This window comes from Notolepis coatsorum (genome assembly GCF_963971535.1).
Source record: "Notolepis coatsorum genome assembly, chromosome: 9".
NCBI classification, from domain to species: Eukaryota; Metazoa; Chordata; class Actinopteri; order Aulopiformes; family Paralepididae; genus Notolepis; species Notolepis coatsorum.
Genome location: NC_140173.1, coordinates 98,465,058 through 98,487,924, shown reverse-complemented (window position 1 = coordinate 98,487,924; position 22,867 = coordinate 98,465,058). Strand labels below are relative to the sequence as shown.

Genomic DNA, 22,867 nt, shown 5'->3' with positions numbered 1-22,867 from the left:
CACACACACACACACACACACACACACACACACACACACACACAATTACTGATGACTCTACCAGCTACTGAAGCACAGTGTGCCTGCACACACACACATTCTCTCTCTGACCCCCCCCCCTCTCCTGACCCATACTACACCACATCCCATATGGGCCCAATAAAACCGGTGACCTCTGACCTCTGCTTGTCTTCTTCTGTGTTTCAGGAGGGTGAGATTCTTCATACAACCATGGAGACAAAGACAATTATTTATTTGCGTGTCATCGATGCTACATAAGTAGTCCATCCCACAAAATACTAGAATAGAATACTTCCAGTACCATTACTATAAAACAATAAACTCCTTTCTCTAAAACACATAATAAACACATTATAATTAGGTACAATATGACAGAGGCTTATCTATACAATGCCATGTTTCTTTTAGCCCAACATGTTTCTATAAAGTCAGCAATTAAACACATTTATCTTCAAACAACCATGCATTACCATGCATTAATTTCACTTCAATTTCATTCAGATCACATAATTAACTGTCCTCTTTTCTTCATTAAGACTCAAGTTAAGACTCTCTCTCTCTCTCTCTCTCTCTCTCTCTCTAGTCTCTAGTCTCTAGTCTGACTGACAGGATGTTGACCATGTGTATAAGCTAGGGATGCCCCGATCGATCGGCCAGCGATCGGTATTGGCCGATATTCAGTATAAATATGAGATCGGTGAATTCCGATAATGCTTTATTTTAGCCGATCGTGAAAACAGATCGAAGACACGTGCGAAAAACATGATCCAATTCTCAGCAGAGTTCTCACTCGCTGACTTCTCTCTCTCGCCCCTCCCCCTCCCAGACCCATGTCAACAAATGCTCCGGCAATAGTCTAGTGCATGAGACCTCCGTGAGCTAACATTAGCTACCTAGCTAACGTTACTGTTTAAACTAAATGACCCAGTAAACTATTCACTTTAGTTTAATACATGAGGCGTTGTCTAACGTTATCTAGCCGGCTAGCAGTAGCTACAGATAGCTCCTGATATCAATGTCTTATAACATAATTGACATCATTCGTTTTTGCAGCTGTTGGCTAATTAGCTATCATGCTTCATAACTGAACACTGCGAACATCTTATAAGTTTCAGTTCATAGGAAAATACTTTGACTATAATGGTCATAAGTAAATTAACTTAGATACTGTTATGCTTAACACCCAGTACTATTCACTTTACTTAATTTCTAAGATTAGATTAGATAATTTAGACCGGACTTTGAGAATGCCTGTGTTAGACCTACAGTATAATACTGCCAGCTGCTATAAGAAAACCAAAAACGATCTATCGGCAGTGTATCGGCCGATATCGGTGATCGGTATCGGTGGCAAAAAACGTGATCGGGGCATCCCTAGTATAAGCCTCCCATTGGTGCAGACAATTTCAGCCTATTAATTCCATTCTGCTCACTCAGGTAGCAAGCTAAATTCTCATGATGGAAACCGTTTAATGAAGAAACATTTCTCCCTGGATGCTATCTCGCATGATGTGTAGTTGGTTTGAGAAATACAAACAAAACAACCCCGAAGAAGGTTTTGCAAAGATAGCGGGTTCTGCTCGACAACTCTCCTGCACCTGCAGCGCTAAGACTCCACACAGAGCTGAGACTCCACACAGAGCTGAGACTCCACACAGAGCTAATACTCCACACAGAGCTGAGACTCCACACAGAGCTGAGACTCCACACAGAGCTAATACTCCACACAGAGCTGAGACTCCACACAGAGCTGAGACTCCACACAGAGCTGAGACTCCACACAGAGCTGAGACTCCACACAGAGCTGAGACTCCACACAGAGCTAATACTCCACACAGAGCTGAGACTCCACACAGAGCTGAGACTCCACACAGAGCTGAGACTCCACACAGAGCTGAGACTCCACACAGAGCTGAGACTCCACACAGAGCTGAGACTCCACACAGAGCTGATACTCCACACATGCACACAATCCAGTCAATTGATTTGTGCGCAAGTCCAAGTACAGTCTCCCAATTAGAGGACAGAATCCCCACATGTTGGCCAGTAGCCACACTGCTGCCATCAGGACGCTGGCAGTGAGCCTTCCACAACAAGTCAAGACATCCTTAACGTCTCATAAAAGTGGTAATTGACCTGTTATAAAAGCTAGCATTCAACTACTACATGCAGACAGGCACGAGCAGCCAGCATGTGACAGGAACTGAAAGTGAAACACTCAGCTGAGCAGCTAGCTTTTAGAGAGAGATGGGGGGGGGGGGGGGGGGGGGGGGTAAAGAGAGTGAAAAGAAACAAAGGAACAAAGAAACAAAGAAAGAAACAATTGTATTGGAAAACCAAACCCTCTCCCAGGGCTGGTGTGATGACACAAGCACTTCAGTAATCAGGTTAGAAGCCACAGCAGATGCTGGAAGAAGGTAGTCACCATGGACAGAGAGGCGTATTAAGATGTTAGATTATCCTAATGTGAAAGATATGTGATTTAATGCTCTACTATGCCTTACCTTGTCCATGTCTGTGTGATTTAATGCTATATGCCTTACCTTGACCTCTTTTATTTTGCTGCCATCTATTGTATGCTTGTCTGCACTTTATGCATTGATCTGCCAATTGTACAGATATAGATACTAGTATATACAGGGATGTAAAAAGGATTATTATGCAGGTATAGTCAGACAGATGGTTATAAATATAAATATGGTAAATATATATATATACGGTACACCTTCGGTTCAGTACGGACTGTGTACCGAACGAACGCACATGCAGATTTTTTTTTGCATGCAGAATTGTATTTCAAAACTCCAAGTTCACCCCTTCCCAAAATATTACTTGTGCAAAGGGCCGGATGTTGTTCTTTCAGCCCACGCACAACAATTAGAGATTACCTGTAATTTAGTATAGCCTCATAGTGTGGCGAACAAACACACACCCTCTCTCAGTGCGTGAGGTGGAATTCGTGCTAGATTGAGAAGGGGCTGTCTTTCGGAGATCAAACTAATTAAAGTTTATGACATATATAACAGACATTCATACACAGCAACGCGCAGGGAGCGAAATTAACTTTTTGACTCACCGGCCAGTGGCGGGTAGATGGGAAGAATCTACCCGCCAAGCATATTTCTTACCTGCCAAATTTTTTTTGATTAAAAAAAATATATATATATATATATATTTTATATAAAGAATTTTTTTTAAAATAAAATATATATTATATAATCATACTTGTAGTTGTATTACCTCGGAGACATCGCCACCACGCAATAAGTCAAAATGCTCGCTATCTGCAAACAGCTCCACTGTCTGTGTGTATACTTGAGTAGCCTCCAGCTCCAGCAAGGATTCTCCGGCCCTGCAGCTAGACCCTATATTCAGCTAGACCCTACATTCAGCATGCAAGGATTCTCCGGCGATGCAGCTGGACCCTATTGGTATAACGTTACGGTTCTTTTGTCAAATCACATTCAACATGCCCTCAGCTAGAATACGCATTCAATCAATGTTATAAGACATTGATATCAGGAGCTATCTGTAGCTACTGCTAGCCCGGTAGATAACGTTAAGACAATTTAGTTTACTGGGACAGATAGATCTAACGTGAGCTAGCTAACGTGAGCTAGCTAACGTGAGCTAGCTAACGAGGGAACGGAGGTATTATGCACTCGAGTCGACTATTGCTGGAGCATTTGTTGATATCAGCAGCTATCAGTAGCTAGCCAGCTAGATACCGTTAGACAATGCCTCGTCATGTATTAAACTAAAAGTGAATAGTTGACTGGGTCATTGTTTAAACAGTAACGGTAGCTCATGGAGGTCCGCTCTTCTAGACTAGAGCAGACTGCCTGTGTTGACACGAGCACTGCGAGCAGAAGCCCTTAGCCAATAGTATCCCGCTGCAGGGCTGGGCGGATATGACTCGTTGCCACGGTTTCTTTCAAAATAAGAGTATCATACGAGCCTAATGTTGCTAACTGCCGGAGCCATCGATATTATGACTGGAGATGCGCTTGGGGCGGAAATGAGACCGCACAGATTTTCAAAATAAGAGTATCGTTATGAACTTGATTGATTACACGCCACACGGCGGGCAGCCCTCTAAGTGTCAAGCGCCAAAGGTAAAAACTGAGCGCCCCTGGCGGGCGGCGGGCTTTAGTTTCGGTCCCTGGCAACGCGCCTCCAAACAAGGTGTGATAAACATGAGGGATGATTTACATTAAGTGCTCAAACTGAAAAGTAGGCTACTTACATTCTTGACGGTAGAACTCCAAAATAGCGCTAGCATAAAAAAGTTAGGCCAGCTGTAGTTTACATAGCTTGCATAAAACTGTCTCGAGGTTCCACAAGTTAATCAAAATCCAAAGTATTTCCAACCGGGACTTGAGATGCTCAGAGTGCAAATCACTGTCTTCGAATCAAAACCGAGGTACGTACTAAACCATGGTTTTTGTGTACCGTTATACCGCTAATATATACGAGATACAGCATTATTGTACATGCTATTATACACAGTTATACGAGTAAACTATAATTTGAGGTAGGTAGTTGTGATTACGGTGTAAGGCAGTTGTAGACAGTGATGGCAGTAGGCAGGTATAAATTGAGATAGCCCTAGTAAAGATCTTTGGCGACCGCACTCTAGATGAGATAACGAACTCACGCCTGTTCAGACTCAAGCAGTGCACCCTCCCATGGCACTTCGAGATTGTGCACCTGCCTGGCAAGAACAACCTTGATGTCACCTCAAGGCATCCTTCCCCCTCGGGCTCAGCGAACGGCCTCTCACTGGGGTTGCGGAGCGTGCCTGACGCCATGGAGTCAGCACTTATGGCCTCCATCCGCGACGATACACAGGAGCTCGGAGCAGTCTCTTGGTCCCTCCTCTCACGAGAGACGGCAGCTGACGCGTGCCTCGGCCACCTTCTCCACCTGATCGAGCATGAGGGTGGGGTTGACGTGAATGACCCTGCCCTGGTGAGTCTGTCACCGGTCTGTGAATCCATCTATGCACAGGATGGCGTCCTACTCTATCAAGAGCGCATTGTGGTTCCTCCATCCCTCCGTGAGAGTCCTTCCGCACCTCCATGCCACACACCAAGGGACTTCAGCAATGGGGCTGCACGCCCTTGCCATAGTCTACTGGCCCGGGATGTCGGGGGACATCCGAGCCACCAGGGATGGTTGTGCAGACTGTAACCGCAATGCTCCATCACAGGCAGCTACACCCCCCCCCTGCCATCCTCACCTCCGTCCACCCCATTTGAGGCGGTGTTTGCTGACTTCTTTGACTATGGAGGCGCCACTACCTAGTTGTCGGGGACCGGCTCTCGGGCGGAAGTTGCGGTGAAGTCTGCTAAGCGCCTCCTGATGTCCAACACTGGCCCGACGGGCGGTCTTGATCATGACCGCTTTCTGCGTGCCATGTTACAGTTGCGCAACACACCTGACCCCGACTATAACCTCTCCAGCGCAAATTATCTTTGGTGTGCCCCCTTCGAGGTTCGCTCTCCTTCGTCAACCGACTTGATAAATTCTCAAAATATTCTACCGCTCTGGCGCCAGGCATGTGCGGCAAAGGAAGATGCCCTTCGGACCCCGGATGTCCCGCACTGCCGAGTCTCCTTGACCTCACTCAAGACCGCTCCGCCCTTTGACACATGGCGAGAGAGTATTCCTCCAAGACCAGCAAGGCCCACACAAGTGGGACAGGTCAGGGGTGGTGGTGAAGTCGGGTTAGGGTTGATGGATCGGGACGCTTGACTTTGCGCAACCGGCGGTTCCTCCGTGGCTACACACCAGCCACACCCTACGCCCGACAGCAGCCGGCTGCGCTGTTGCCACCACCCACAGCCCTGGGACGCCAGCCCCTGCCAGTCCACTTGGGCTGGGTGTTGCCCCAGGGGATCGTTCAGCAGACGGCAGATGGACCTTGTGACTCGGCTTTGGGCGCCTCCCCCCCGGCGCCTGCAGACGAGGCGACCTCTGGCCTCTGGGCCCAGGGCGACCCATCTCCCCGGGAGCATCGCTTCTGGTGTCGCAGTCGCCTCCATCGCTGCCCCAGCCTGCTCGGCCGGGCCGTACGAGGCTGCCTACACACTACAAAACAGAGTCCTAACCTATTCCAGTTCATAGCTTTCCGGTCTGGGGGGGATGAAGAGTTTACCGCCTGCCACTAGGGGGCAGTATCTCATTAGGACTGCTGACCGGCTTAGCTGGGTCAGCCATTTTGTTGTTGTCACGGACATTCATTCATTCTACGGTGGTTGGACTAAGTCGTTCACTTATTCCTGGTTTCCTCATCCTTGTCATTAAATACTTAAATTGACATCGAGGAGTTTTATTTCTTCAGATACTGATAGTTTCAAGTTCAAGTTTCAAGTTTCTTTAATAGTTGTCATACAGAAGTACAGAATACTTTCATACAAAATGCTTCTTACTGTTACGCTCCAGAGACTGTGCTAGACAAGATAGTATCAAATAACATAGTATAGCATGTAATTTAGAAGAAGAAAATGAGGTCACAGTGTTCGGTATAGACATATGTACAATGTTCTGAGTTACCATATAATATACAATACTATGCAGTGTACTAATGTACAGTACTATCTAGTGCAATGCAGAAATGGGATGAGGTACAATTTAGGTACAATTTACAGTAAGGTGTACGAGTTGTAGTGCAATCCTTCATCAATAAATATAAAGTGTGGGGAGTGGGTGCTACAGTGTGTTTGTTTAAAGTGGGTGTGTGCTATAAGGTGTGTGGAGTGGGTGCTACAGTGTGTTTGTTTAAAGTGAGTGTGTGCGTGTGGATGTGTGTGCTATGTGCGTTTGGTGGTTGTTGTGTAGTGTTCATTCATTGTTCGTTTAGCAGCCTGATGGCCTGGGGATAGAAGCTTCTTCTGAGTCTTTCTGTGCTCGCCTTGAGACTCCGGTATCGCTTGCCTGACCGCAGCAGTTCAAAGAGGCAGTTGTTCGGGTGACTGGAGTCTTTAATGATTCTCTTAGCCTTGCCCTTGCAACGCTTGTTGTAAATGTTCTGGAGGGTGGGGAGCCCCCCTCCAATTGTGCGTTCGGCTGAACGTGTCACTCTTTGTAGTCTGCTTCGGTCTTGTGCAGTGCTATTCCCAAACCAGGAGGTGATGTTGCCGGTCAAGATGCTCTCTATTGTACATGAGTAGAAGTTCTTAAGGATCTTCTGACTGACTTGGAACTTCCTTAGGCGCCTGAGGAAGTAGAGGCGTTGTCGTGCCTTCTTCACAACACTGTCAATGTGTGGTCCATGTCAAGTCCTCGGATATGTAGGCTCCGAGGTACTTAAAGCTGTTGACTCTCTCAACCGGTGCCCCGTCGATGCTGAGGGGGCTGTAGTCATTGACCCCCGACCTCCTGAAGTCCACAATCATCTCCTTTGTTTTGCTGACGTTCAGGGAGAGGCTGTTTTCCTGGCACCATCCCGCCAGGACCTTGACCTCTTCCAGGTAGGCCCTCTCGTCGTTGGCAGAGATCAGGCCCACCACCACTGTGTCGTAAGCAAATTTGATGATTGTATTGCTACTCCGCTGAGCCACACAGTCGTGTGTGTACAGGGAGTAGAGGAGGGGACTCAGAACACAGCCCTGGGGGGCCCCTATGTTGAGGGTGATGGATGAGGAGGTGCAGTTGCCTGCTCTCACCACCTGGGGTCTGCCAGTCAGGAAGTCCAAGACCCACTGGCAGAGGTCATAGTTCAAGCCCAGGTCCCTGAGCTTGGCTATGAGTATGGAGGGGACTATGGTATTGAATGCCGAGCTGTAGTCGATGAATAGCATTCTCACATAGTTCCCCTGCCTCTTGTCCAGGTGTGATGCTGCTGTGTGCAGCACATGGGCTATGGCGTCCTCCGTGGACCTGTTGGGGCGGTATGCAAATTGCAGGGGGTCCATGTTGATGGGGAGGGAGGAGCAGATGTAGCCCTTTACTAGCTTCTCAAAGCACTTCATGGCTATGGAGGTGAGAGCTACAGGGCGGTAGTCGTTGAGGCAAGCAGGCTTGGCTTTCTTGGGTACAGGGATAATAGTGGACTTCTTCAGGCAGGTGGGGATGACAGCCTGTTCTAAGGACAGGTTAAATATGTCAGTGAATACTGGGGCCAGTTGGTCGGCACAGACTTTTAGGACGCGGCCGGGGATGCCGTCCGGACCTGCTGCCTTCCTGATATTCACTTTTTTAAAGGTCCGCCTCACCTCACGCTCTGTTACCCTGAACACTGCGCCTCCATCAGCAGCCGACCCCCCCCCCCCCCCCCCATTGCCGTGGCTTGTGAGCTGGTGTTGTTATTACCAGCATCAAACCTCGCATAGAAGGTATTGAGGTCAATTGCTAAGGAGATGTCACTGTTCAGTTTGAGGGGGGCGCCTTTGTAGTCTGTCATCGTTTTGAGCCCCTGCCACATAGCTCTAGAGTCAGCTTGTTCAAACTGGAGTTCAATTTTATCTCTGTAGCGCCGTTTGGCCTCTGACACTGTCCTCCTTACGTTGTATCGCGCCCCCTTGTGGTCATTCATGTTGCCTGCCACTAGGCCGTCGTTGTATGCTTTGGTGCGCTCTCTCAGAGCTTCACGGACGGATTTGTCTACCCAGGGTTTTTGATTTGGGTAAACTCTCATTTTGGTAGTGGGGATTGTTTCTTCCACCATAGTACAAACATAGTCCACCACTGTCTCCGTGTAGACATTAATGTTATCTGTGTCGCGGAACACATTCCAGTCTTTGCAGTGAAACGCAGACCGGAGCGTCTCCTCTGACGTCAAATCCCATTTCTGCACCTCTCGCGAGACTACAGGAGTACTTTTGATTCTCTGTTTGTACATTGGTGAAAGAAAGATTGACGCGTGATCTGATTTACCAAAGCCACTATCAGAATAGATACAGATACAGATACTGTGTGTGTTCCATGTGGTGCAACAAAGGAGATGGAAACGCCAAACTGTCTCATTCTCATTTGCTGTAGGGCTGTATTTGGCAGAATCAGCCAGACTGTAATCAGCAGACAATGCTGTTATAATGTGCTTAATCATGACGTAATTGCAAATCTCCACAACACTAGACAGCTTAGTACAGGACAGCCATTATTAAGCAGAGTTTCAAGCCATTCTTCCAGACTGCTGTTGCATTTGTAGTAGGGCTGCTCGATTATGGCAAAAATCATAATCATGATTATTTTGAAATCACGATCATAAAACACGATTACTGGGCGGCTGGGTAGCGCAGCGGACTAAGCGCTCGCCTACCACCGCAGAGACTCTGGGATTGAATCCAGCTGTCAGCGGTACCTCCGGCTTGGTCAGTCGTCCCTACTAACACAATTGGCAGTGTTAACGGGTGGGAAGCCGGTGGGGTATGTGTCCTGGTCGTTGTAAACAGCGACTCCTACTGGTCGGTCGGGGCGCCTGTCCAGCAGGGAAGGGATCTGGGGGAGATAGTGTGATCCTCCCACGCATTACACTCCCCCAGTGAGACTCCTCGTTGTCAGGTGAAAATAAGCGGTTGGTTGACTCCACATGTATCGGAGGAAGACATGTGGTAGTCTTCACCCTCCCCAGACCGACAGTAGGGGGCAAAAGCGTGCAACGACCAGGAAGGGAATTGGAATAACGACTAAATTGGGGGGGAAATACGGAAAAAGGGGGGAGAATTTTTTTTTTAATAATAATAATAAAACACGATTACTTGTTGAATAGAGATCATCATATGACGACGACGGAATTTGTTTTATGTTTAAAAAAAAATTAAACGTGCCGTGGCTCCCTTCTCCCTCTAAAACACAAACGTGGGCTTGGGGGGGCACCGCTGTGAAGGAAGGGTGCGCTGCATTTACAACACAAGACAAAATGAGAGCAACATGCGGCACAATAATCGTTCCATCTCGATTCTCTTGTTTTCATGGTCGTGGGAAGACAAAATCATAATTGAAGTTGAAACTGGATTAATCGCCCAGCCCCAATTTGTAGGTAATCTTAAATTGTGTGGTGTGAAAAATGTCTTTGGTAGAAAGTCATCACAGCCTCACAGAGCGGTTAGACTAAGGCCATGTCCAGACGAAACCGATTTCGGTCGTATCAGTCAAAGTATTTTATCATGCCCCTTTCATCCACACGGAACTGCGTTCTGGGAGACCGGGTCCCAGAGTGGGAAAATCTGAAGACGCCCCCCTTGCGTCGCCGTCTTTACAAGCCTATACGCGTATTTTCCTGAACCGATGATGCGATAGTCCACCTCTACCTTAACCAGGGTTTCCGTTAGCCGGTAATTACCGGTATTTGACCGGCAAAATCTGTTGAAGTCCGACATATTTAATCTCTCCGGTCTTAATGTCCGGTGAAAATAATTCCCTCTAAGCACAATTTGATTATTTGAATTGTATTAAAATAGGCTAAAATTAAATAGCCTATGCGATGAACGAAACAATCATTACATTTGTTTCATCGTTGCTTGTGGGGCGGCGTGGCTCAGGGGTAGAGCGGGTCGTCCAATGATCGAAGGGTTGGTGGTTCGAATCCCGCTCAAGCCCATGTCCATCCCACTGCCGTTGTGTCCTTGGGCAAGACACTTAACCTACTTGCCTCGTATGATTGTGTATGCATGTGAATGAATGTTGGTGGTGGTCGGAGGGGCCGTAGGCAATGATTATTCGCCACGCTTCCGTGAGTCTGCCTCAGGGCAGCTCTGGCTACAATTGCAGCTTACCACCACTGGTATGACTGTGTATGAACGAATAATGGACTCTGTGAAGCGCTCTGGGGTCACTGGGGTGTCATGAAGAGCGCTATATAAATCCAATCCATTATTATTATTATTATTATTCACCAAGCAGGTATAATAATGACGGCGATGTTGTCAGCGGGAGCTTAGTGCTGGGTTTGCGAGTGCATGCAGCTGCAGAGCCACAGAATCCACCATGTGTGCCGGCACAGTGCAGTACTCCAATTCAGCCATTGGCAATTAAGCTGTTGGGTGGGGGGGCGCTGCTGAGCGGTCCCCAGATAGGGCCTGAAAACAGCTGAATCTGCTGCGGCATACTCTCACAAATAAGTCGTTGGGAGGTGGAGAGTCATCACGCAAACCCACGATAATGTTGCCGTCTCTCTCTGCCAAATTTCTCAGTTCTTCGCTTGATATAATTAATACAAATGTCCAATATAACGGAATTCGTTAGCTCATAAAAATGTGATTATAACAGACTGCTGTTTATTAATGTCGGGCCGACTGCCCACAGCAGCAGCACGGAGTCTCTGGACTTATTTTATTTGGAATATAATGACTGTATACGCAAAAGTAGCCTAGTTTTAAGTTAAAATATTATAAATCTACATGCCTTGAGGATGTCATTCTTTATATAGCCTGCCTATCAATTGTTTTTAAGCTCAATAAACTCTGACCGGAATTTCTCTCATTTGACCAGTAGATTTAAATCTACCGGACCCTGAGACCGGCAACAATTTTGGAAACAATGGAAACCCTGACCTTAACCCGCATGTGCAAACTCAGCCAACATCACAACAACAATGGCATTGTACAGAGTAGTTGCGTTCATGTTACAGAGGCTATTGAGCTTGATCAGGCTTTTACAGCTTTTATGTACTGCGCCTGTACTACCACCGTCGACAACAGATTGACATCTCCCTTAATCCGCATGCGCAAACCCAGCCAACAAAAAATAAACATGATCCATATATGTCTTATATGTCCAGATATGTCCTGGCTAGAAGTGTTTATTAAACACCGGGAGGCTACTGTGATGAAATACACGATACTAGCTAGAGATTAGCGGCACATACTGTAGCAGGCCTTTTTCTGAAAACCCAAGTAGTAGCCTGCCAAGCACATACTGTTCCATAGCATACGCCTTCAGTTGATCATGACAAATCCTCTCTTACCTTGATGATTAAAAAGCCTCCATAATTTAGTAAATAGTATTCCCATGGCTGGTGTTGAGATTTACGATGCCAGCTGTAGCCAGCCAGCTAGCGTTGATGCTATTCAATACTATCAACATTAGCTAAATAGCTAACCAACTAAATACAATAGACAGTGGTATCCTAAGGTAAGGTTAAATACAGACAACTTTTGCTACAATAAGACAGTGGTATCCTGAGGTAACGTTAAATACAGACGTTTGCTAGTCGAAAGGACTGGACACAGGGACAAGTTAAACATCAATCAATTAATTTAATACAACAGACCGTAGTTTGAGCTGTGTGCACCATATTATATACGGCTTTGACACGTTCTCTCTCCTGCCGATTAAAATCCTCCTCATCATCGATTGCCTGTAGGCTGTAGCTGCATTTTGCGCATGTGAGCCGCAGTCTCTCTCTCTCTCTCTCTCTCCTTTGGAAACTAGCGTTACGTTAGCTCAAAAGCACAGAACCGGACGACACAAGTTATGCTGCTAGCAACATTGCGCTCGTCACCAACGCAAGAGACAGCGGGTTCGACTCCGGCTGTCGGCGTTGCCTTCGGGTTGGGCCAGCCGTCATACTAACTCAATTGGCAGAGTTAGCGGGTGGAAGTCGATGGGTGGTAGGGCTGCACGATTAATCGTTTTTTAATCGAAATCGCGATTTGGAATGATGCAATTATCAAATCGCCAAGCCTGCAATAAAATAAAATAAAAATATCTCCTTTGCAAGGTAGACCTGGCCAAGATGACAGCAATAACATTTGCAATACATCACACAGCAATAAAATGTGCGATACATCACACAAGAACATAATAAATGTGCATGTATACAATACATCACATGTAAACACAAAGCAGAATAGTCTACATGATAGTAAAAGTGTATAATACAGGGTAATACAGTAATTTTGCAGTTGGCACCCGACTACAGAAAGCAGCAACATGCTTCTTGTAAAAAAAATTTAAAATATGTTATAATCGCATCGCAAATCGCAATCGCAATATCTGTCAGAATAATCGCAATTAGATTATTTCCCAAAATCGTGCAGCCCTATTGGGTGGTAATCTGGACGTTGTGGACAGCGACTCCTAGAGGTCGGTTGGGGACGCCTGCACAGCAAAGACAGGAAATGATGGGGGTAGTGTGAGCCTCCCACACGTTACACCTCGCCAATGAGAGTCCGCGCTGACAGGTGAAAAGATGTGACAGGCTGCCTCCTCGTGTATCGGAGGGGACACGTGATGCAACTAAGGCTTCTATCCTCCCTACAACCGGCCAGTGGGGGGCATATGCGAGCAACGTTCAAGACAGGGGAGGGGAGAATTGGCACACTGGAATTGGGATGGGAGAAAAATAGAAACATTTGTGGCACGCACTTATTTCTTGAGGCGATTTCGTTTTTACGGATTTTTTTTTTTTTTTTTATATATATATTTCTTTCTTTATTGCAGGAAAGAAATATTGAACATTTACAGTTGTAGATATTGTACATTTTCCATATTTCTTTTTTTTCCCCTCTCATTTCCCCTTCCCCTCCCTCATTCCCACCCCATCCCCCCCACACCGAGGTTGTTGACAAACACATCTGCAAAATATACAAACACATAGCATAGATGTTGCTAGGAAAGAAAAACAAAAAACAACAACAATATCAATCAGACCCATCTGCATTGTGCACAATTATTTTAGATAAAAAGAGATAAAGAAAAAACTAAAAACACAAAGAAAAACTCTCTAGCACGGATGTGGCTGTGGAAGAAAGTCATCAATGATATTATGTCACTTTTTCCCCCACACCTACTTATAGTGTTGTGGTAGTTCTTGAATAGTTTGATCTTCTGCAGCTGTGTCCCTCGTTCCCCTCTCCCTCCCCCAGTTACCCACCCATCCCCCCGGGGTCTCATTCACCATACATACCAGGACAGGGAAGGGGGGGGGGATTAGAAAATAGGAATAAAATAACAATAAAAGATAAGGAAGTGCAGTTAGAGGTGTAAAGCTCTATCCTTTCTAAGTCTCTTCATTGATAGTCAGGGTATCGATGTGTTGCAGAAATGGTTGCCAGGTCACATGGAATGTTTCAAGGGAGCCCTTTAGGGAGGGAAAACTTTTTTAAATGAAAACGAAAAAGATCAAAATCGTTTTTGGCTGGACATGGCCTAAACCTTGAATGAAGGTCCTTGGGGGTTCCAAACATATCGAGCCACTGGAAAATCTAACAAGCTGGTGTCAGTTCAAACGCAGCTTTCGATATCAATCAGAGAACTGGATCTCAGCTGCTGAACATCTACGGAACATTACAAGCAGGGTACCACGCCGTCCTAGCAGTTTTCTGAGCAGAAGTACGCGCAGTCGCGCACGGATGTGCACGCGCGTGCACACAAAATGCGCTGCACTCATCCGTTGTGCGCTAAGTACCCACCGTCTTATAACAATAGCGCAGGTCGTCAGGTGTCTTCAACTACACTACCCGGCCGCTTGAAGCCTTTTTACAACGCATCAGCGTTTCCGGGTTCCCGTTTTGCGCTCCGATTGGCCAGGTCATGTGACATGAGCGCCAATCGTGGGACGGGAAGTTTCTACACTGGTTAAGCTTAGGCACTCTTCGAAGTTGGTTAAGGTTAGAGTTTGTCTTAGAGCGTGACGGCAAGTTCTTTCGCCGGTTAAGCTTAGGCACTCTTTCGAAGTTGGTTAAGGTTAGAGTTTGTCTTAGAGCATGGCGATAGAACGCCAGGTAGTTTGCAGGCTGTTTCGACGCGGAAATGGGCAAACACGCTATTGGGCGCACATGTCACATGACCTGGCCAATCAGAGCGCCGGAAACGCGGATGCGTTGTAAAAAGGCTACACGCTACCCGGCCGGCACTTATCTATCACCTAGACTTTGCATAATAATAGGATACCAATACTAACATAACAAAGAAAAAGAAGTGCAAAACCAAAATACAAGCCCTGTGGGGGTTTGCTTGATCTGTGGAACTCTCACTATGTGACAAATCACAAATTGTCCCGACTGGAAGGATGAGGCATTAAGTTGTGCTTCAGAAGGAAACTGTCCTTCTATAAACTGTAAGTTACATTGTTAATTTAGTTTGTATTTACTTGTCTAGTTTAAGTTAATTCAATTAAAGAAATTGTAACTACAATATTGTATCTACAATTACATTTAAAACATTGTTTGTTTTTCAACCATATCTGTTGACAATATAATTTCTTTATATATTGAAGGCTACATCCTGCTACCTTTTTCAGCTTCTCTATTTCAAGGCAATATTTACAAAAACTAAACTAAAACTAGTAATTTCCTATACAAACATGTTTTCTACTATTTATGCATAATAATCATCTGTTCTGTGCGACCGCGAGGGAACATGTATGCGCGGTGCGCATGCGCGAGCGTGCACGTGGCGTCCAGGCAGTTCTGATATTACGACTGCATCCCTGATTACAAGCGTGAGAGAAGTGCAACCGAGGTGCTGATACTCATCGCCACAACAAAAGTGCGGATTTTCCGTTTGCCGCATGCAGACTAAGTGCTGATTGTCCACCTGCCGCATGCAGACTAAGTGCTGATTGTCCACCTGCCGCATGCAGACTAAGTGCTGATTGTCCACCTGCCGCATGCAGACTAAAGGCGCTCCCATAGTCCAGCAGACTGTACACAGAGCAGACTCCGCGGAGGTCCGCGCAGACTCTTGAGCTTTGATCTCAGCGGACAGCAGACCCACAGGTGGGAAGCTCCTATTTTCTGACGCGCGGACATCCGCGCCGCTGACTTGGTGTCACACAAAACGCTGCTCAGCGTTTTGGTTGACATCGAACTGCATTTAATGTGACGCCGATCTGCATTTTACTCTGAACACTCGCTCTGTGCCAAGAGAGATGTTTGAATGGCTTTTCTAAATGAAGTGTGTAAAATTGCCAGTTTTATTTCGAAATATTGGAAACGGAGATAACATAGAATGTTATCTCCGTTTCCAATATTTTGAAATAAAACTGGTGCTTTTATTTCATGCAATGCGTGTCTTTTCAGCACCACGCGCTGTCCACCTCAAGCCTATACATTGCATCTCGCTGCCTATATACCTGTTATTCAAGTGCGTAAAACTGCCCGTTTTATTATCGAAATATTGGAAACGGAGATAACATACTCTTTATTTTGACATCGGATGACGACGACATGACAGAAGTTGAACAGCGTGGGGACAATTGTGTAAACTGCCGCGTGACATGTAGGAAATTGGTCCGCGGAGGTCCGCTCGACTATGAAGGCTCAAAGAGTCCGCGCGGACCTCCGCGGGGTCTGCTCTGTGTACAGTCTGCTCGACTATGGGAGCACCTTAAGTGCTGATTGCAGAAGTAGAGAGATGTGCTAAGTGTCACATCCACACATAGGGAGGAGCCTGTAAATGGTAAATGGTGCATTTATATATCTCTTTTATCCAAAGCACTTTTCAATTTGTTCCTCATATCTTACACATTCACACACCGATGGCACACGCCATGCAAGGTGCCAACCTGCTCATCGAGAGCAGTTAGGGGTTAAGTCTCTTGCTCAAGGACACTTTGACACGCTGCCCGGGAGGAGTGGGAATCAAACCCGGGAACTTCCAGATTACCAGACGACTGCTCTACCTCCCGAGACACCGTACAAAAGCCTCAATATCTGGACTTTATATGAAGGGCAATTAATTCTGGATCTGGACTATGTCAGTGAACATAGTCCCTCCGGGGGGGTCATCAAAGAGAAGCCGGCTATTCTCGGTCCTCGCTCCACAATGGTGGAACGACTTCCCACCAGTTAGGACAGCTGAAAACAGACCAATATTTCGCCGTCAACTAAAAACACACTTCTTCAATATCTGAAATCAATATCTGAAATGGAATAAAAAAAAAAAAAAATCTACAATCATGCACTCTTCCACTAAATAATCGTCTCTGCCTATAGTACTACCTACTATAGTAATATGTTTACTACTACAATGCACTCAACACTGCAGCACCCAAGTTTCAACACTGTTTGATGAACATTGTTAATCAGCTGATAGTTGTACCCTTCCTGCTGACTTGTCGCACAGAACTTGTAAGTCACTTTGGATAAAAGCGTCAGATAGATGACTAAATGTAAATGAATGTAATTGGTATCAGAGAATTTCCCCAGATACTAAAATCCGATACCAAGAAAGTTAGGCTGGGCGATTCTTGCTCAAATGTGAATCACGATTTTACTCTCTAAGAATTGAGATCACGATTCTCTCACACAATTCTTATTTTTTCAATAAAATCATTTATTGCACTTTCTTAACACTTTCACTGCCACTCACGAGATATCTCGGGTTTCCGATAGTTATGTTGAAAGCCACTCACGAGATTTCTCGGAATTATTATAATTTTTTTTTAGCGATCTGAAATCATATTGCATCACGCGAGCCTACCCGAGTATACCCGAGCGCCGCCGGCGATCAGATGTGGAAAAAAGCGCCCCCTAACGTCTCCCAGATGACATAAGGGATTTTGGAATGGACTCAATGAAAATGGATGGGGGAAAAAATCCTGTACTCCACATTTTCCAGTCCACTGATGCAGCCGGGGTTATCACAGTTCATTCTGGAGCCTCGGAGACCCGCGGAATCATGTACTGCACTGTACACACGTTGGATCCATACACTTATCGATTTTTTCGAATGGTGATCAGGAATTGGAATATACCAGTTGGATACCATCTGATGTCAGGTAAGGAATCTATGTTATCAGTGTTAGGATAATCAGACTAATTTTGATGAAGATAAGGTTGTTTTGTGAAATGGGCTCTTTCGGTTTTCACTGTAAAAGTCCAAGAGGAAATGAACATGGCGATTATCCGTGCGCGGCTCGAATGTGCTTGCGTGCACGTATAATATTGATCATCTAGCGTTTATTTGAAAACGATTCATAAATAGGCCGACAAATATCAACGTTCTGGAATATTCCAGTAAAAGACGATTATCATAGAATGGTCTAGAACAGCGACTCCCAAACTTTTTTGGCCATGCACCCCCTGTCACCTCCCGACCTAGCTCGCGCACCCCCCAATGGGTTTCTGTTAGAAAAAATTGTTGCTGGTCTCCGTGCACAGATTTAATTTTTTATTTTATCTCTTCCCACGGCGACTGTGGATAGGGAATTTCTTTATTTAATTAAAATGTTCACGACAATACTCTGCCAGCATGTTTAATATCCATAATACTAAAGGTTTGACTAAGATTTGTATGAAATTTTATTGTAAATTTTTTTTTTTTTTACCACTTAGCCTTTTCATGTCACGCACCACAGTTTGGGAACCACTGGTCTAGAATGAACTGTTTTTTACCTCAAAACCGGTGCTTTTCAAAATGCTCTCAAACGGAAATTAAGCGATAAAAAACCAATCTGCCTTGACAGCACTGACTGGAAAAGGATTCTTTGATAAGCGACGGGCAGATTAGACACATAGACATAATTTAAAACATAGATTAGGCGATATTAAGCGTAACATTGGCGCCGATGGTGGCATTGAAGCGCTACCTCTGGCGCCACCTCGTGGCACTCAAAGTGTTAAACAGACAACATAACATATCAAAGTGCTTGACTTAAACTTAAACATAACATATGAAAGTGCTTGACTTAAACTTAAAAGTCTCTTGTAACATACAAAATAACTCAAGTCAGAATAGTCATCATTTAAAAAAGTTAAGTAAAAAAATAAAAAAATAAAAGGTTTAAAATAAATTTTTTAATAAAAGAAATCATCATAATTTAGAAATGAGATTGCATACGTCTATGAATCGAGATCGCGATTTTATTTCGATTAATCGCCCAGCTCTTAACACGTCTAACGTGCCAGAAATCAAGCGTTAAAGGTAACTTGATTTGCTGTAGTTTTTAAACATTAACTAAAATGTTTTATTATATACGTATATTTATTATAAAAATGTTTGTCCCAACAGAACATCCCCAAAATGACAATCCAAGTCTATATGGTTCATTAAAAGTAATGGATCGGATCGGTACTCGTTATCGGCCAATGCCCAAAGCCCAGGTATCAGGACTGAAAGAGTCAGATCGGCGCCTCCCTAGTTATATGCTGCACAACCAGAAGGCCCAGCGACCCAGAAGAAACCAGGATCTGTGAGCAAAGACTTGGACAAACAAAATGTTCCCGAGAGACCATGTCCCCATCATGACAAGTGGGGGACAGTGGCTCGGGAGGTAGAGCAGTCGTCTGGAAATCCGGAGGTTCGCGGTTCGATTCCCGCTCCTCCCGGCAAGCGTGTCGAAGTGTCCTTGAGTAAGACACTTACTACTGATGAGCAGGTTGGCACCTTACATGGTCGCCTCCGCCACCGGTGTGTGAATGTGTGAGTGAATGGGTAAAATGGGGAACAAAATTGTAAAGCGCTTTGGATAAAGGCTGCTATATAAATGCCCCATTTACAAGTGTACCTCCTACTAGTGTTTAGGCCTCCCTTGTTTGTACCAATGAGCACAGGTGCCTCCCACAGCTCCAATACCCACAATCCTCTCCTGGGCTATACTGTCACCGTGACAACTCCTTTGAGCTCATGGCATCAACATGCGTTTAAGAGGAGATGGTGGAAGAACTAGCCTGGATCCAACCCCCTGAAATGCCCACTTCCACCCTTTTTCTTCCAAAATTCTCATAATAATTTTTATGATTCAGAATCTTATTATAGAATTGTGGAATTTTAAAAACCTGAAGTGCAAGATTCAGTGGGCTGGATCCAGGGTACAGAACAACACAAGAACAATCCAATATTAACTCTGGGCTTTGCACAATTGTTGTTGAATTCCAGGGTCTGAGGTAGTCTAGGAACCAGAACTAGGGCGCTAAGCACATTAACAGATTTCTGAGTAGAATAGCATGGGAAACTTGAGTCTTGGCCAGTAAATAGGAAATCCTTTTCCTTTTTTTCTCCTCCTCCTAATCCCAGAGACAGGAGGAAGTAGGTTAAAGTTATACAAGAATGGTGATAATAGTGTAGGTTTACAGCTTGGTTGAGAACACGTACCAAGTCCAACCCATCCGCTAAAACCACAGCTAAAGAGACCTATTATTACAAGTCAAACAGTTGCCTTTACCATACCTGCTACCACTACCAGTGAGACATGCAGTGGACAAGGAGCCAAAAAGACAACCAAGTCATGAGTCACTGACTAAAAAGTTAAATCTCCATTGTGCAGCTACGGTGGATTTATTGAACTCCGGTGGCAGGGGTGAAATATCATATATCATGAATGCTTCTGGGTACTGTGTGACATAACCAAAAGTGTTTGATTTTGATCAAAAATATCGTTATTTATGGTTACAACCCTACTCTCTGCTACGAGACACCGAGCAGCAGATGGTGGCAATAATTTACCCCAAGCCTGTTTATGTAGGTTATTATCGTGGAGGGAAAGAAATCCCCCAACATTTGCTCAAATAATAGAACCTAAAACGGTGGCTTGAAACGAACTCTACCCGTTTGGTTTGTGGTGGAGAAGGAGATACCAGAAAGAGATACCAAACAGCTCGTCTGGAATGGTAAACAGACGAGGATACTGCGTGTCTGAGCAGAGGAACAACTGTCAACACAATAAAAGCTGGGAACTTACCTATTCAAGAGTAGTGGAGGCTATAGTCGGATTCGGCAGAAGTAAAGCTCTATTAACCTACACTTTTCAAAATCCATTGTAACCTTAATGATTTCATCTCATAACTTCTGCCGACAAATCTTTCCTGTGTCTTGATAAACAACACGGTTCCGCGGACGGAGGCGGCTCCGTCCACCATGACTTGCTGCGGTTCAATCCCTCCAAGTACCCAAGACAACTATAACGGAAGGAAGGGTCATCGCGTCAACGTGTGGACACTTTCAGTTCTGCAAACATTTAGTTGAATGGGATCGAAATAATCATCGGATTCGTGTTGCATTGTTTAACTAGCTAACATCTGATATATTCGGTTTATATATATTTCCTCAGATACAGTAGTTGGTATTACCAACTACTGTATCTGAGGAAATATATATAAACCGAATATATCTTGGTATATATTTTGAATTAATACAGGCTTCTGTAGAACTGGCACCAAGCAGAGCATAACCCAACCTCTCTAATGTACAGTTACCCCCCCCCCCCTCCTCCAATGTACAGTTTCTTCCCCCTCAAATACTCTCTTTTTTAGACCCTTTTTGTATCACAAACAGTACTGTATTTGTAGATCTGGTATGTCATAAATGTATATGTAGACACGTGAATATGTCCAACCGTAATTCAATGTGTCTAACTCTAATTCCTTGTACTCTACTGTGTTCATGATAACGTTGTGTAACTCGCTGACCCGTCTTGATTCTCCATATCCTAATATTGACATTTAGTAGTGGGACATAGCGCTGGACTGTCGCCAGGGGGAGCTGGTGCGACGTTGGGCTGGTGACAACAGGTGAGGAAGAGGCTGGCTGAAGGAGGAGCTCATGCAGCGAGACGACCTCTTCGTCGTTTTCCATTGAAGCGAGCAGACGTGTGGACCAAGAGCTCCTGATAATAAAGACACACGAAATACGAGTCCTGCCACGGGGTGGGATAGTAACGTTGTATGCAAAAGTTTAGCTTCCCAGTATAGTGCTTAGGGTACGTTTGAACCAAGAAGAAGACGTTCGACTGCCGGACTGTACTGTGGATATTCCATGCGCTGCGTTTAGGAATGTATAGGCGAAAGACTAGGGGGTTGCACTGACCACAGCTTAGCTTCAAGTATAGGCCTGTTAGCCCAGTTAGCTCACGCGTCGCTCCACCGTCTCCCAGCTCCGCAGCAGACACCGCAGCAGATGGCGCTGGACCGCACCCGCCTCCAGCATTCTCCAGCTATTCGCCTGCCTAACGTCAGCCCAGCCAGCCCCCTTGCTATCACAGGTGACAACCACGGGACCGTTCGACGGCCATCTCGCGTCACAGACATTCGTTGCGGGAGCAGGCCAGCACTCGGTTGGTACACTCACACCAGGTACTGTTAGCGCTCCAAGCGCTCTGGAACATTATCGGTGAACATTCTCCTTTTCGAGAGCATGCCCTCTAAGGGCGAAGAAAATAAATACTTTGAGCTGGCACGTGCACCAGTGACTAGGGGCGCCCCAACGTTTGTTGTTTTAGGTAATGCCGGCTTAGATATGCTTTTTGTTTCAACTGTGGGCCCACTTAATTTTCTGGTTACATGTGTTGTGTGGTCGAGTTGTGTAAACAGCACTTATGCACCTTAATGATTGTTCCAATTCCATAGCTCGTGGAGCTTGCCGCCTACCTCCCTCCGTATTGTTCAATGAAAAGAGTATTAACCCTTACGGGGACTTGTTCATGTAAATACCCAATTAACAGTAAAAGGAGAGGCGTATAAATGGGACCACTGTGTGTGAGTGAATTACTGTGCATTATTGTTTAAACCTTTTTTTCCCATTAATGTGCATTATCGTTCAACCCCTTCTTCCCTCTACGGTCTATGTGCAGTTGGGACAGGTGCTCTGTACAGGTCTTCACCAGTCAACAAGGAAAGGTACTGCTTTGGGGAGAAATTGTATTATCTACCATCACTGCCACCGGGTGTGAGAAGGTGTGGGACGTATTAAGGGTAGTGTGGGTGTTGGAGGAAATACTACGGTCGCCCTGGAGGGCAAGAAGGACCAGCGTAGAACCCCTAGGTTAGTAAACCCTAGGCCCCATCTGCCCTGCTGCTAAATCCCAATTCTAATACTCTTACACTACAGTCGGGGGCTCAGCCGGACCCAGATCTGCTGTGCTCCCACTACCTGGTGACAGTTCATATCCACTCTCATAAAGTAGGGATAATCCACCCTTCTACATATAGATGTAGCAGTACTGTCTATCTGTATATGT

At 45.4% G+C, this 22,867-nt stretch overlaps 1 protein-coding gene across 3 annotated transcripts in view; it reads right to left on the bottom strand.

The window, feature by feature from the left end:
* The window catches only part of LOC311234941 (ras and Rab interactor 2-like), a 155,640-nt gene extending 134,864 nt beyond the window's left edge, over positions 1-20,776 (bottom strand). For 2 of the 3 annotated variants that reach the window (XM_084322220.1, XM_084322222.1), the window contains exon 1: positions 20,594-20,776. The gene's annotated coding sequence lies outside the window, so the exon portion shown is untranslated. Of the gene's footprint in view, positions 1-180; positions 220-20,593 lie in introns of all 3 variants that reach the window. The other variant, XM_084322221.1, reaches the window with a different exon arrangement.
* Between the last annotated feature and the right edge of the window lie 2,091 nt (positions 20,777-22,867).